Source organism: Vulpes vulpes, chromosome 2 (assembly GCF_048418805.1).
Source record: "Vulpes vulpes isolate BD-2025 chromosome 2, VulVul3, whole genome shotgun sequence".
NCBI lineage: Eukaryota > Metazoa > Chordata > Mammalia > Carnivora > Canidae > Vulpes > Vulpes vulpes.
Window position 1 is genome coordinate 93,326,556 of NC_132781.1, and position 14,356 is coordinate 93,340,911.

Here is a 14,356-nt window from a genome sequence, read left to right on the forward strand (position 1 = left end):
GGCCTTGGCCCTCACTTAACTTCCTGGACTATTGGTATTTTGGTATAGTTGACAAATTTCCAAGGCCAGTGAGATTCCATTGGAACCTCAAGAAACTCAAAGAGCAAATTGTGGTGCAGGTATGGCCAAGATGGTAACGAATTGTAATGAAGAATCATAAAACATACTTTTAAAAAAAGTCTCCTCTCAGAGGGATCCCTGGATGGTGCAGCGGTTTGGTGCCTGCCTTTGGCCCAGGGAGCGATCCTGGAGACCTGGGATTGAATCCCACATCGGGCTCCCGGTGCATGGAGCCTGCTTCTCCCTCTGCCTGTGTCTCTGCCTCTCTCTCTCTCTCTCTCTGTGAGTATCATAAATAAATAAAAATTTTAAAAAATGTTTAAAAAAAGTCTCCTCTCAGAGAGTGTGTTGGCACTGTCTGTGCTTTTGACATGTAGAACCAAGGAAACTCAGGCCATCCAGTTGCTCACCAACCCCACTCCAATCAAAACCAAAGTGGCCATTGGAATTCTTTCTGAGGATTAAATTCAGAATTTTACCCTTCACATAAAGACTAAAGTGACTGGAAACGAATGAGTCAAGAACCAAGGGAAACTTTTGAAGAAACATCAAAATTATTCGTGATGGAAGCATGACTTGTGAAGGAACCCTAGAGATCAGTGAATGCAGCTCCATGATGGCAGAAGTGTCTGTCCACCACTTCATCTTCAGAGCCTATTCAAATGTCTAGCACATAGTACATGCTCAAGAAAGATCTAATGAGTAAAGGAGTAAATTAATGGATCATTTAGATAAGAGCAAGGGGACATAAGAGAGAGGGAACTCCTGTGTCTCTAGATCTTCTTCCCAAGAGTTTGAGTTTTAAGGTGCCTAAACATGATGGATAATGCATTCAGGCAACAAATATGACCTCAGCCCTTTGGAGACAGGCAAGGAGCAGGAAAAAGAAGCAGGCATCCTAGGAAGGATGAGATGACAGATGCCACATGGTCTGGTCATATATTCGTCTCTTTATTTCTCTTTTGTTATCCAAAAACCTTTTAGTTTACAATTCCAGTGCTATTGCAAATGCATTGTAGGAAATAAATGAAAAGATTTTGTGTTCACATTTGGGTCAAAGCCTTATGAAAGAGCAGGTCCTTGTAGGCTGGCCTAAAGTAGCTCTAAAAAGAAGGATCTCCAGGGAGGCAGGAGTCAGAATTACAAGAGCCCAGCTGAACTTTCTTGGTGATTCTTACTTCATTGATTCCATTTTTTTTTAAAGAAAGTCAAATTTTTGCCTTGCCGTATTATCTTTGACCAACCTGACCCTGTTACTGCCTACAGCTTAGCGTGAACAGAGGACTTGTAGGAGGCAGTGTCTAGAACACACATGCGTGGCATTAACCCGAGACTACTTCTAACATCTGACTATGGTAGATCATAGGGTTGTCCCCATTGGATGATCACTGGTCTCAACATGAGCGTGGAAGACGTCGAGCCACCTAAGTGATAGGAGCAAAAGACTACAACTGCTTTGGAAACATACCCTAGAAGTGCGTGCAGTCGACACCAATATTGTTGGATGACCCCATTAATAGCACAAAGTATCAGTTAAGGGCAAGATGGCTTCGTGGCAGCTTTCTGACACAACTGGTTTTAAGTTTTAATGTAGTTGACCCTCCAACAGGTATTTTTCAGACAAGCGGTCTTCACAAAAGGAGGGTGAGCTCTTTCTAGTTCCTGCCTAAACAGCAGTGAGGGGCTGTAGGGTTAAGTCCCTTCTGCAGTTGGGTTTCTACATTTAGATATCTATAAGGGCAGCCTGATGGTAAAACCCTCCGAGAAAGTGGTGGCTGTGGCTGGCGGTTGGAAATATTTTTTGTTTTGCGACTCAGCATATAACAATGTATTTAAAAAATTTGTACCAGGTTTAATTAGAAACAAATTTGACACCACATTCATCTGCTTGATCTCACTCCCTAGACTTCACTGGTACGTTGTGTCATAGGTTGCAGTCAAAATCTCCCAACAGCACTATAGTTCTGAAGTAAAGAACTTGGGCTCTGGAGGTGGACAGACATGTTCAAGCTCTGCTTTTACTATATATGCCACATCTTCGGCACCCTCTGCCCTCATTTCTCCATCGACACAATAAATATGGTAGCACCCACTCATCAAGCGATGAGGATTAGTGGTAATCTATGTAAAGTGCCCAGCAAAATGCCTGAAAGATAATAAGGGGTTCAACAATAATAAAAGCTACTTTTGAGAACAAATATTAACCATTTATGTCATCAATACACATCAATACACACTTGCCATCTCCTAGGGTACTTCTACTTTAAAATACCTGTTCCCTTATCAGACCATGTGTCAAGAGACATGGTCACTTCTTGCTACCTCCCAGCTCCTTACCTCCACTTAACCTTCCATATCTCAGGGGCCTCCTTCACGCAGCCCCTTTGTGTGACCTGCCCAAGGCTACAAGAAGTGGGTTTGTCAGAGCAGGTCCCTGGGACTGACAGGAGACTAGGAACTACATGAAATATGCTCTCCTTTAGGAGTACATGGTTCCACTCATTGGGCTAGGCCCTGCAGTGACAATCCTTGGGGACTTTCCATGTGGAGGACTTTGTTTCTCCAGAGTAAGCCTCAGACTGCATGTGTGTGATGTGGTGTGTATGTGCAGTGCATGAGCACGTGGTGTGTGGTGTGTTTGGTGTGTGGTGTGTGTGTCTGTGTTGTGTGTGGTATGTGTGTATCTATGTATGGCATATATGTATGTATCTGCAGTGTGTGGTATGCATGTGAGTGGGGTGTGTGTGTGTGTGTGTGTGTGTGTGTGTGTGTAAGCATGTGTGTATGCACATGATGACCTTGGCTTTGTAAAGAAGGCCCATTTCAGAGTTTCCTAACTCATGCCTGTATTCGGCAGTCACTCCACAGAAGCATCCAGCCAGCCTTGCCTAAGTGCTTCAGCCCCTGGCACCTGTGCCTTTTGGATCTACGACTAGCCTCTTGGAGAGAAGACTCTGCCCCAAGATGGGAAGATGCCAGCTGCATTCCTTGCTTCAAAGCGAACCAGCCTTTCCTGAGCTCTACAATGAGAAGCCCCACCTTTTTCCTGGCCTGAATGTTTACTCCTTTTTCTCAAGCATCCAGGGACTTCTGGTGAGCTTTCTCCACTTCAGCCTCTTTACAGCTGCCTGGTTCAAGTGGCACTCCCATCTGTGGCCTTCCCAGCTTTCCCTGCTCCCAGAGATCGGGTGAGATCTGTCGTGTGGCTTGAGGTGGGGTCCGCAGATGGGCTCGCCCCCATTTCTTGCCTGCTGCCTCAGAGTCTCCAGATCAAACCTCCTCAGTTTGCCCAGAGTCAGCGGAGGTTGCGTAAAGGCTGTCTCTACACCGTGTAGTTTGCAGTGTGGGAGGGCCCTACAGGCCAACAGCTGGAAAATTTTGAGTCAAATTTCCTCTGGGGTGGGACCCAGAATGACAACACTGCAGTGAACTGCCAATGCCAGGACAGGGTCTGGGGGTAAGCTAGCTGCCTGAGGTGCCTCTGTTCTCCCTTCTGTGGGGGATTTTGTCTCACGATTACTTTCAAGGGAGGAAGAGAGCAGATTTAGAATGAAGAATCCAGGACTAGAGGCATGTTTTTGACGGATTATTGTCCTCCTCCTTCATTAACCCTAAGCCCTGTGCCTTCCACCTCTGCCTGTGAGTGACCTGCACGCCGCCCACTGGGAGCACTTTCCCCAAGCCCTGACTTTGGCACCAGTGGGGCTCAACCTCCCACTCCTGCTGACAACAGGGACGAGTGATCTTGCTCACCAGAAGAGAGATTAATTTGGTTCCAGCCTGAAATTGTTTCGTAAGTGCTCGTAGGCTAGGGAGGTCCGTGCTGAATCTGCACCTAGAGAACCACAGGTGCCGAGTCCTACCCACTCCGAAACTGCCGATCGGAGGGATGCCTTGCCCTCTGTCCGTGCACGAGGTCTTTCTGGTCCCCTCCACGTCCCTGCCCCTCTTCCTCCGTGGTCCGCCCCTCTGCCTCCCTGTTCTCTTAACCCCCAGGCCTGTGATTATCTTAAATATGAAGAGAGGGTGGGAGAAATGGGGCTCCTTCTGATGGATGCTGTCAAGGAAACATTTCAAAAATGGGACACAGTGAGTTGAGCCCCTGGGAAAGGCCAGAATCACTTGAACTGGGACTTCCTCGGTGCTTGAGGCTTCACGATGATCCCTCTGGAGCCTGGCAGGGTGACAGGTGGGATGCAGTTACCAAAAAGCCGAGAAGCATCTCCTTATGCCTTTCCCCTTGTCATCGGCTGTCCTGGCAGAATGCGAAGCGGGGCTGCAGCGAGCTTCTCAAGTGTTTCTACTGTATCAGTGTGTACTTTACAGGTCATGTTGTGGGGTTTTGTGTTGCTTGTGCAAACAAGCACAGTGATGTAAAACTGTCCAGGACCCTGGATTTCCTTACACGCCCCCATCTCAGGTGCAGCAGAGGCTGCATGCCCATCCTCAGCCACTCCTGCCCCTCTCAAAACAGTGTGCAGAGCCTGGGACAGACAGGAGGCCACCCTGAGTGTGAGTCTGGTGGCACCTGTCACATCCAGGGGCTGCCAATGACGGTGTTCCATACAGTCAAGCCCTGATCATTTCATGGTCACTGTGTAGGGGGTGGGATGTTGATGGAACCCGATTCTGGCTGGTACATACTGAGCGCTGGGCCTGCTAAAGCACCTTCTTTCTCATTTAACCTTCAAACAATCCCACACTGTAAGCACTACCATTATCCCCATTTCTCAGAGGAGGGAACTAAGGCTCAGCTAGGTCACCGACCAGGGCTAAAAGCAGACAGCTTGTTAACTGAGCTGCAAGGCAAGCCAGGTCTGTCACCAGAAGCAGAGTATTCTATCCCCCTGGGACTACAGTGAGCGTTTGAGGAAGGGGGGCCGACAGAGCCAGCCCAAACCTCTACCTGCCTTCCCAGGGACAGTGTGTCTGACCATTCGGGGAGGGGTTCTCTACTGGGGCTCTTGTTCATGTCCACAGCTGGGCTTCGGGGTGTCCCTGAAAAGCCCTCTGAAACTGCACAAGCTGCTGTGGGAGGGGCACCTGGGTGGCTCAGTGGTTGAGCATCTGCCTTCACCTCAGGTCATGATCCTGGGGTCCTGGGATCAAGTCCCACATCAAGCTCCCCCCAGGGAGCCTGCTTCTCCTGTTGCCTGTGTCTCTGCCTCTCTCTTTGTGTCTCTCATGAATAAATAAATAAAATCTTTAAAAAAGGATGCTGTGGGTATGTGTGGTATATTTTTTCTGAAGAAAGAATGCATAATTTCAGTGATTCTTGAAAGGCTGGTGCCTCTCCAAAATGGTAAGACACAGGGTCATATCACTTTACCACATTGTCTGTGCCTCCTAAAGGCTTTCTCTTGCCTTACCCCATCCCTGCTACCCACTCTGTTTTGTTCCATCAATGGGAATCCAATCCAGGGCCTGTTTGATGGTAAGGTCAGGTGACTGGTCACAAAAGCGATCAACCTTGACTCTCAGACTGCCAGCAGACCTGCCCAGCTGCCACACTCCTTGCGATGTGCTGTGGTGTCCAAACTCTCCATGGATTCTGCACCATCTCTGGATGGAGACATTGGACACAGAGCCCGAGGAGGCTCCTTGCCAGCCCACTTTGATGTGTTACAATAGGGTGTGAGGGTCTGGCCTTACCGGGGTGAGGGGTGGTGGGTCAGTGGGCCAGCCGAGCCAGGGTCCCTGCCTCTCTCTGCTGGACTCACTGGCAGCTTCATTCGGAATCACAGGTGACCTCACCTACCCTTTAGGCATGGTCTTCAACATGAACAGAGGGAAGTTGTGAGAGTCACGAGTCAGACTCTGGTCATTTTGACTCATTTTCCTGGAGTAGGAGCTGAAAGATGAATTTCACGTGGAGCAAACTTGAGCGGGGCAAGGGGTATGGAAATGAAAACCCTAAACACCAAATGTTCCTAAATAATAAATAGTTTTCTTCTGATTAGAGGTCATGTTAGAAATCCCCTCCCTCAATTTATGAACAATTATAAGCATGCTGGACCCCGAGTTAAGAGGTGCCATGATGAAAATCTGGCCTTCACTTTTCACAATCTCTTTTTCTCAAACTGTCTGGAAAGCCGTGACATTCTCATCAGTTTTTCCATTTGTCCTTTGTTGAGAAAAACTGGCCTTAATAATCTGAGAACAAAGTTCTTTTTAACCATCCTTCCTTCATTCGCACCCCATTCCCCAACCTGAAAACAGCCTGCCTTAGATGGATTAAGACCACCTCTCACTCCTCAAGAATGACCATGATAAGAGAACTTTGTTCTTCTCCTTAACTTGTCTGATTGTACCCGAAACTGGATGTGAGCTGAGTTTTCCATAAGACCTGGTTAGCAACAGGTAAACATATCTGAAAGTCCTTCAGAAATTGGTTTACTTGAAGCTAAGGATTGATTTTTAGCCCTGAACGGCCTGAGATCATTTTTGGAAGAAGGCGCATGGAGATAAATTAATACAGGATTTGAACCCTGGTTCACAGCCAGCAATGGGTCCCGAGCAGGATCAGGAGGTGAGCTACACGTCCTGGGTCACACCACTATTGCCTGTTCACTGTTCGGATAGAAGAGAAAGGTCTCGGGGTGAGGCTCAGTCTCAAAATGATTTCTTCCCTCAACCACAAGCTTGACAGTTTATAGAGAATAGACTACAGGGAAATAAAGCGCTTCTTATTCAGGGCTTTTGGAAGAACTGAGTCAGAGATGGGAAGGGGACCACTTGTTTGGAGTCACGGGGGAGGTACAGGTTCCCAGGGTGGGTTAGCGCCCATAATTCAGAAACTGACCGTGGGGCCCTGACCCGGTTCTGCCCCTCCCGATGTGTGACCTTGAACACACAGCTTAACTTCTGCGTGTCCGCTTCCTTACCTGTCATATGCGGATAATAACTGACCTCATGACGTTGTCTGGAGGATTACGGGAATTAATGTTTCTACTGCTAGAGTTGAGACTGGCTCGTGGAAAGTACTAGACAAAAACTACGTATAATAGCTACCACTGCTGCGATTACTGTGAAAATCACCTTCAATTCCAAGGATGCCAGAGCCTGAACCACTGCACTTTTAAGGCCGCGCTCCCCACCCCACCTCATCTTTCCCCTGCCAGAGAGTACTGACTGTCACCCCAGCTAAGGGTCTGGCTCTCCTCATCTCAAAGGTCTCTCCACCAGTTCCTCAGTTATCTGATCTGTAATAACCCTTCGAGTCCAAAAGTCTGCCATAGAAGTCAATTAACCTCTCTTCTTGAAATTAAAGCCATTTCTTTGCATTTAAACCACTCTAAGATGGAGAAGTGTACTCTCCTTAAAATAACTCTCCTATATTTAAATGCTTGATTAAATCCCTTTTCTGCCTTTTCCTCCCCTGAAAAGAAATCACAATCATTTAACTTTTCCCTGGGGTTCCTTTCTATTACCTACTTGAACTGTTCTTGCCTTCCTGTTTGCCGTACCTCCCTCTTAAAAACCAAAGCCACATCTGAAAAGACTGTCATTGAGGACACTTCTTGCCAATGCCACAAGTCAGGGATGGATTTCTTCATCACTCTTGCCCATTCTCTTCCTGTTGTTTTGGTATCAGCCTTGCTCTCATGGCCATAGTCAAACATATGAGTGAATGACCCCCACACTTGAGCTGAGGGGGCCCTTCATGATCGTCTGCAGGGTCTCAGCCCTTTCTGCTACTCATCATTCACCATCCTCAGCTCTTAGGATCTTTCTGAACCTGTCAAGGTGCTAGACTCACAACCAAATATGGACTTAAATCTAGTGGCCAAAAAATGAGCTCCTCAAGGTAGAATGTTTGGCTCTCTATCCCAGCGCTCATTATGATGCCTGGCTCACAGTAGAGCTTCAGAAAACTTTGTTAGATGCATTTTCCAAGCCACCACTAGAAGTAGGAGGTTTTATCAGGCCCCAGGTAAGCCTTGAGGACTAATGCGACATTCCCTGAGAGACTTCCTCTCTCCCATATTTCCAAATGGACATGGCTGGGAAGGGGGTCTATAGATGTGACTTCTCTCGGGCAGTATGTACCCACATGGAAATATGGTTCATAGATTTTTTTTTTCACCCGAGTGCTATTTCATCCTAGAGTTGGACATTCTCGGGAAGTATTTTCAAAACCTCACAAAGGGAAACCTTGATCTACTTAGGGTCTGGATTCCATTCTGATGAGCTCTTTGGAGAGATATGGAGGGAAAAAGTGGGACATTGTGAAATCAAACCAACAATTATAATGTCTTCTAACTCCAGCTTGGTTGGGAATTATTGGTTCAAGTCACACTTTCCACAGGGTCACTGTCTCAGAATAGTGTTCTTCAGAGATTACATAGCCACTTGTTAAATATACGGAAACCAGATTTATTTCCATCTGTTCCAGTCTGTGTCCCTTCCACCCCGGTCAGCTGGCCCTACTCCCTGCTCCTGGCTTCATCTCTTTCCATAGCTTTGCTAATTCTGTTTTATTTTTGTTTTTTACCAGGGATGTCCTGCCCCCTCTGTACTCCAGAGACATTTAAATCTACCCTGAGGCCCCCTTTCTCACTGTCAGTATTCTCTCCTCTTCAGATGTGCAAGTTTTGTCTTCCCAATCACTCATCATTGAAGGTGGGCCAGGGGCAATACCTCTTTCCCCAATTTTCAGCCCTCAGGGGTGTGTAGTACAGAGGGCAGAGCTCTAGATCAGTGGACTGTAAACCAGTCAATTTCCAGAACCACCTGAGCAATTCTTAAAAATATCTACTGAATCAAAATCTCCAGAGGAGAGGCCCAACAATCAGCTTCTTACATATTTTACATGTTTTAATTTTTTTTTAATGTTCAGGTGGTGATGAAGGTCTGATGATAGGTCCAAGTTTGAGAACTACCATGATGAGAGGAATCTGTGTCAAGTCAAGTTTTTGGTACTTAGGTGATAGAGCTACTGAGCCTTTGACTTGGTCTAATAAAACCAAAACAGTTTTCTTCCCAAGAGGTGCACTGTGAGTCTTCACCACTGGAGTCCATGAAAACACTTGGCTGCTCTGACACTGTATACATCAAGATGCTGGCTTTTTCTTTTCTTATTTTGCATCACATCCACCTCCAAACTAAGTATCACTGGTCTTACTAGCCACTTGATTTAGCATCCAGATGAACAGGCTTTGCTTGGCAACTATCATATTCCATCCCTTCTACTATAAAATATGGCTTCTCCTTGGCCAACATACAGGATAGATTCTGTTCAACTTAGTGTTTAGTAATGGTTTTGTTCATGATGTGCTTGTCCACTCTTAGAAGGTACAATCACGACCACTGTCATTACCACATCCAGGAGGCTTTTCTAGACAGTGCCCACTTAAATGTGGTGGTGGGCCATTCATTTGTTCAGGTATAGTCTAGGCTGTAGAATCTAACCTTAGACACACACAGCCAGTTTTGCTCAGATGTTTGCCTGTAGTGTTTCTAATCTGTGGTTTGGATGCTTCTTTAAGCCTCTAATCTTGGGCCTAGGATATGCTGTAATATGTAGACATGAAAAATTTTCTGAAACTGGAGGCATCAAATTTCACTTCTCATGTGGTATCCATTTATTTTACTTTAGATTACCATAATGACATAATACCAATATTAATAAAACCATTTATTGAGAACCTAATATGCATAGGACAATGTACTAGGTAGGTGCTGAGACTTCAAAGATTCATAAGATAAGATCCTTGCTCTAGGGAGGACCACACTCTGGTGGTAAATAAAGGAAACTATTCATTAAAAAGCAGTTTACAAAGCCACAGAGGAGACATCAAGTACCAGATGAATGGCTCAGTCAGTAATCTCCCTTAGGATATGAAGGAGCACTTGACCATGAAGCATTTGCAAGCTTCATGGGGAACCTACTATGACATGGAAACTGGAATACAGCAGGTACTCAGTAAATACTTGCCAATGAATAAATAAATGAATTACTGTATGGATGGTGCTAAGATAGGAATTGTGCCTTGGAATATAGGCAGAGCACATTTAGGAGAAGAAGAAGTGCACACGCAGAGCTTCTTTATCAATGAAGCATGAACCTGTCTCATCAGGGAGCAACATGAGAAGTGTAGGAAAAAAAATAGTTCCATTAAGGTTAATCTTTTTATTGGTAGTAATCATTTATTGAGTAATAATTAAATTAATAGCACTTACTAAATATTACTTATTTGGTAAGTTATTAGTAAGCAAATTATTAGTAATTTAGGAAGTAAATTATTTTCAGTATATAAACACTCACTGTGGAAACACTGATTCACCATCTAACAGGGAGACAAAGGACATGCCTGAGTATAGATGCCTTTGCTGAGCTATGTACAGTCACTATCTGATTTGCTTTGTAATCAATTAATTTCTATTCCACCTTTTTCCAAAACAGATTTAATATCAAACCATTTCTAAGACCTAAGATAGGAAGCAAGATACAAAGAGGCTGAGAGTTGGAGAAGAAAAAAACTGAAAAGGACCTGAGCTAATGGGGTCTTCTTGCAGCTTGGGCTAAAAAGAAAGGACATGAGTGACTTAGAATGAGGAAACAAATAAGTTTCTGGGAGAATAAAGGAGAAAACCTTTCTCCTTGCTCCTAATTTCTGAAGAAAACGGGGTTGTTTTAAACTGTAATCCCTAGTTAATTGCTGCCATTCCCATTTTTACTACCAGTGAGACTCTTTCTACCAGCTAGCTAGCCAATTTTTTACGTGCCTGGCACTGTGCTAAATCCAATACACACATTTAAAAAATTTTAATCCTACAACTGCCCTGTGAATGGGTCCTATAATTCGCCCCTCTCGGCAGAAGCTCTTTTTTTGTGCAGCCCTTCCTAAGAGCAGCTGGATGCTCTCTGTGAGCAGGTCTTCTCCAGCCTGGGAATCCACTTGCAGAGAGCAAGCAGACTTCATTAGGCAGGAAGCTTCCCCAGTGGGAGAGAAGAAGATCCCACTGCAGAGACAACTTTGATCTGGAAAGAGGAGCAGACACACAAGCTATGTCCAAGCAGCTCAAGGAGACTCTCGAGGCTGAACAGGAGAAGAAGAATCTCTGATTGTCGAGGACACTGGATTGCTCAACCACCGCCTTTGTTTTTTGGAAGGAACCATGTGTGGAAGGCAGTGTTCTGGACTCCGAGTCAGAGAAGATGTTTCCAGCTGTGTACAATGAAGGAGGTCACTTCACATCTCTTAGCTCCAGTTTCTGCTGTTAGCAGTGGCAAGGAAGGTCTGCCCCCTTCTATGCTAATTCCAGAGGACCAGATGTGGAAGTGCACATAATGCATTAAATGTGAAAGCTGCAACATGTGATTGAACCCCAATTTAAAATCTTACATGTTTGGGGCACCTGGGTGGCTCAATTAGTTAAGCATGTGCCTCAGCTCAGGTCACGATCCCAGGTCATGATCCCTGATCTCTTCCCTTTTCCTTCTCTCTCTCTCTCTCTTTTTCTTTTGTTCCTTTCCTATCTATGTTTGGTTGTGCCACCCTAAGCAATGACAGGAAGAAGACAGGCAGACTCGAGTGGCAGCCAGCTACCAGCACTCGGGGCATATTGAAGAGGACACAAAGGTAGAAAGAGAATAAAAGAAGAAATACTGAGACACCAGGTAGTAAGGACTTGTAGTGACTCTCAGGCCCTATCTAGAGACAAGAACACATAGGATTTTATTTTTTATTATTTATTTATTTGAGAAAGAGAGACTGAGAGAGCACAAGTGGGGAGGAGAGGGAGAAGCAGGTTCCCTGCTCAGCGGGACCTCGATGCCAGGACCCTGGGATCATGATCTGAGCTGAAGGCAGATGCTTAATCTACTGAGCCATCCGGTGCTTCTCTGTGAATTCTACTTATTGTACACTGCTGTGAAGAGCTCCCAAGTTGTTATGTCATTTTCATAATTATTTTTGCTACTGGTTGTAAATTAGCCCATGGGACAAAGCATCTCATGATGAAAATTCTAATTTTATTACTGTTGGACATTTAGGTTTATTTAATAAGTAGCACCATCAAGAATATCTGATGTATGCAGACTTTTCCACCCTATGAATTAAAGGAGAAAGTGTTTATAGTTATTTGGTTTTCTAAAAGCCAGGCAGAGTTTTCTAAACTCCACACACACTCAGTATCTATCAGGCTTTGCTCACCCATTCTGCTTTATCTTGCTTTATCCTCATGGGATCTTCTGGTCAGTGAGGCAAGGAATTAGCTGCTGTTTCTAATCATGACTTTTTCTCTCAACAAATATCTTTAAATGCCCTGAAAAGACCAGAAGAATTATGTAGATAGCCTGATAGCACTGGCCTTGCAGTTGTCAACTTTGGAGACATGATGCTGTCCAAAGCAACAAGAGGAAGTTCATCCAACAGAATGACATGATGCACAGCAGAGTCCCACTCGCGCCCCTGGGCAGATTTTCTTCTTCTTCTTCTTCTTCTTCTTCTTCTTCTTCTTCTTCTTCTTCTTCTTCTTTTTTTTTTTTTTTTTACCTAAAACAGAGATGGCATAGATAGCTGTACCAATTGGGGACCAACCAGGAAAATGAGAACCACTCTATGTATCTAAAACAGAAGACATTTAATACAATGAGGTAGTGACACAGATAATGGAAAAGCCCCAAAGCCAAATGAGACTGGTGAGGCAATTGAAAGATTAGCGAAGGTGGGAAATCACTTCTATCCCTAGGCTGAAGGACAGAGCCAGAGTCATTTGGTAGAAGTTGGGCCCACTGGGCCTGGTCCCACAGTGCCAAGGTCACTGAGGAGGAGATGCAGCCCTGTTGGAGATGCTATCCACAGCACTGGGGGTGGGGGGGTCGGGGGGTACCCTGGCTTCTCCTCACTCCAGCCTTCCAATCTCCCTCCAACACCTCTCCTTGGTTGAACCCAGCTGGAAACTAGGTCTCTGGAGAGTCTGGGACACACAACTTGGAACGGTGAGCATCCCCCCTCCCCATTATGATCCCAAGTGAAGTAGAGAAAGTATGAGGAATGAGCCCCAGGGCAAACAAATCAAAAATAAGTACAAAATCACATTGCCAAATATCCATTCAAAATGGCACTGAGGCAAATAAAGAAAATCCTCTGGAAGTTCTGGCCAAGAAAGCAAAAGAAAACTAAATGGTTTGGTTTTAAGTACCCGCATCAGCCATGATGCATTGTTAGTTGCAAATGGTACCTCCAGCTATAGTGAGCTAAAAACTGATTTATTGAAGACTATTAATAGGTCACAGAATCTCTAGGAGACCAATGTCAGGTGTGGAAGCTGTAGGACCAAGAGGGAACACAGTACGAGTTTTGCTGCAGGGAAGAGTTGCTGTTGTTGCAGAGGCAGGGCCAGGCCCCTGGACTCACACAACAGATAATCTGTACCAGACACCATGACTGGTCTTCCTTGGAGCTGTCTCTGAGAGCTGATGACTCCCTGCCAACTGGCACTGACCTCCCGCAGAGTGGATTCACCCCCTTTCCTGCCTCCTCCTGGTCTTTACTAAGTTGAAGGCAGCTAAATGCCCAGCCTGTGACACATACCTGCACCCCAGCTTCAAAGGAGGCTGAAAGAGAAAGTCTGGCTTCTAGCTTGAGGAAGGATCACTACCATGGGGTGAATTGTGTTCCTTTCCCCTCCTGCAAAAAAATTATGTTGAAGCTCTAACCCCGATCTGACTGTTTTTGAAGGTTGGGCTTTTAAAAGGTTCTTAAGGGCAGCCAGGTGGCTCAGCGGTTTAGCACCGCCTTCAGCCCAGGGCCAGGATCCTGGAGACCGGAGATCAAGTCCCACATTGGGCTCCCCGCAGGGAGCCTGCTTCTCCCTCTGCCTATGTCTCTGCCTCTCTGTGTGTGTGTGTGTGTGTGTGTGTGTGTCATAAATAAATAAAATCTTAAAAAAAAAAAAGAAAAAGAAAAGAGGTTCTGAAGGTTCAATGAAGCCATGAAGTGAGGTCCCAATCTGATAGGATTGATGGCCTTATAAGAAGAGAAAAAGAGAGAAAGAGAGGGATGTCCCCGTACACACAACGAGGAAAGGCCATGGGAGAAGGTGACGGTCAGTCTGCAAACCAGGAGTTGAGTTCTTGCTGAACCTGACTGTGCTGGCACTCTGATCTCAGAATTTTAGCCTCCAGAAGCATGAAAAAATACATTTCTGTGGCTGAAGCTACCCAGTCCATGGTATTTTGTCATGGCAACCTGTGCAGACTGAGATGAGGACTCAGTGTAGGAAGTCCCAAGTTCAGCCAAGGATGACTACTCACAAGACGTTGAGTGACCACACATGTGATGACCGT